Genomic DNA, 2,500 nt, shown 5'->3' with positions numbered 1-2,500 from the left:
CTATCCTGAGGGAAACTTCGGAGGGAACCAGCTACTAGATGGTTCGATTAGTCTTTCGCCCCTATACCCAGTTCCGACGATCGATTTGCACGTCAGAATCGCTACGGACCTCCATCAGGGTTTCCCCTGACTTCGTCCTGACCAGGCATAGTTCACCATCTTTCGGGTCCCAACGTGTACGCTCTGGGTGCGCCTCTTCTCGCGTTGAGAACGAGACGCCCCGGGAGTGCGAGGCCGCATCGCGACGCGGCCCATCCTCCCTCGGTCGACGGCCAGGGCCGACCTTCACTTTCATTACGCCTTTAGGTCTCGCGACAAGTCCCAATGACTCGCGTACATGTTAGACTCCTTGGTCCGTGTTTCAAGACGGGTCCTAAGAGTACCCAAAGCAGTAGCGTCGCCGACCGGTATCCGTCCCCCGTGAGAGAGACGTTCGCAGGCCTGTCGAAGGTGATCCGTACTTTAACCAACAGCGGGCCAGGACCGGGGACGGCGCAAAGTCCGTAACCTCCGAGTACCGTGGCGCGCGCTTGCGACGGCCTCGACGCACCGTGTAGAAGTGCGGCCTGATACCTTGCGCGTACCGCCGAGCAGCCGGCCGGGCGACCGAGGGTTTGTCGCGTGCCGTTTTACCGGCGACGCGACAGTCACCGCACCCGGGCCGTAGACCGACACCCAGCGGGTCGCGACGTTCTACTTGGGGAGAAGTGCACGACGACGACAGCCGGACATCGGCGCACGGTAGCGTGCCCGCGCGCGAGCCGCGAGGACTCCGCGGGACATCGCCCACCGACGCGAAGCCAGCGCCGCTGACGATGAATCTCCCCGTTCGATCTTTTGGGTTTCTTAGGTTTACCCCTGAACGGTTTCACGTACTCTTGAACTCTCTCTTCAAAGTTCTTTTCAACTTTCCCTCACGGTACTTGTTCGCTATCGGTCTCGTGGTCGTATTTAGCCTTAGATGGAGTTTACCACCCACTTAGAGCTGCACTCTCAAGCAACCCGACTCTAAGGAGAGATCCTCCCGAGACGCGCACCGGTCGCTACGGGCCTGGCACCCTCTACGGGTAAGTGGCCCCATTCAAGATGGACTTGGACGCGACGCGACGCCTCGGGATAAGCGGATCCTCCCAAACACCACATTTCCCTGCGGCGGAACCGCGGGATTCGGTGCTGGGCTCTTTCCTGTTCGCTCGCCGCTACTGAGGAAATCCTAGTTAGTTTCTTTTCCTCCGCTTAATAATATGCTTAAATTCAGCGGGTAATCTCGCCTGCTCTGAGGTCGTCAGAGTTTTGTAGAGAAACTCTCTACAAAGTGATATAGAGAGATAGAGGGAGTGTGCGGTGGTGGAGTTATTGCGCTAAGTAGTATCATTATTGTTTGTTAACTACTACTATTGTTAGCGGTAACGCACCGACCGATATTGCGCGCGCGGCACAATCTAGTCTTGTTTCGCGGGGACGCGAGAGAGGAGATAGATATATTATAATATCGTTTTGCGCTTCTTTTCTTCCGTCCCTCTAACTTCCACGATTATAATAACACGGCGCGGCGTAATTATGATGCGCGCGCGCGCGTGTATATATATAACGGGCGCGGTATGGAATCGATTCGACGAGTACACGACGACGCGTGCCGGTCACAATCTTCGTTCGAAAATTTCGTGGACTCGGACACGCGGTCGGCTCGCGATTCATCCGCTTTTTTAAGGGTGGATTTCTCTCGCAATTTCTCTCCCTCCGCGTACCGCCGGACGACGACTGTGCGCGCGCCGCGGTTTCCCTTCTCCATATATTTTTACCGTAAGGTATCTCGCGCCGCGAGATAGGAGGCGAAGCCTCGCGTGTAATAAAAGGCGCGGTATCGCGCGAGCGCGCTGGCGCACCGAGAGACCGAGAGAGAGTCGCACAGCGCGACGACGCGATCGGAAGAGACAACGACGCGCTAGAAAGACGGACGCAGCAGAATGTGCTGCTGCGCCGCTTTCTTTTTTGCATTTTATTCGCCAACTACGAGATCACTCGTAGAGAGCGAGATCATTCGAGTGTCGCGCGTCGTTCGTCGTCGTTCCTCTCGCTTAAACTTTTCGCATATTCTCTCGTGTGTCGTCGTTGTGTATATCTCCGCCGACAACTCTCTCCATATCATTCGACAGCCTCCGGGCGCCGCTCGCGCGCGCTTCGCTATCCTTTAAACGCTTTGTGCGTACACGCGCGCCTCTCTCCTCCTCTTTATAACTCCTCTCGCTGCACACACCTTCGGTGTCATTTCAGACGACGCCAATCGACGACGGCCTCTCGTCGAACCCGTCGCCAATACATACTGGGAGGGTGACAAAGAGGCTCTAGTCTCTCTCGGGCGAACGTCCAACGATCGCTCGTACGCCGTTTACGCAATGCGACGGGGGCACAGCGACGACAGCCGACGACATTTCGTCGTTTCACGGCTACGCCGTGGCTCGTCAGCTTGCGTAAGGGCGCAAGCAGTTTAGGTTTGTTA

At 56.6% G+C, this 2,500-nt stretch overlaps 1 non-coding gene across 1 annotated transcript in view; it reads right to left on the bottom strand.

Moving 5' to 3' along the window:
- Positions 1-1,285, bottom strand: part of LOC145967726 (large subunit ribosomal RNA) — a 4,073-nt gene extending 2,788 nt beyond the window's left edge. Inside the window, exon 1 of the ribosomal RNA XR_014437523.1 lies at positions 1-1,285. This exon is cut by the window's left edge and continues 2,788 nt beyond it. This is a non-coding gene — a ribosomal RNA (large subunit ribosomal RNA).
- Positions 1,286-2,500: the final 1,215 nt, after the last annotated feature.

This window comes from Camponotus vicinus, unplaced genomic scaffold (genome assembly GCF_025532165.1).
Source record: "Camponotus vicinus isolate PSW18456_S1 unplaced genomic scaffold, iyCamVici1.0 SCAF_26, whole genome shotgun sequence".
Classification (NCBI taxonomy): domain Eukaryota; kingdom Metazoa; phylum Arthropoda; class Insecta; order Hymenoptera; family Formicidae; genus Camponotus; species Camponotus vicinus.
Note: the sequence above shows the minus strand (reverse complement) of the source record. Positions and strands in the feature narration are given on the sequence as shown.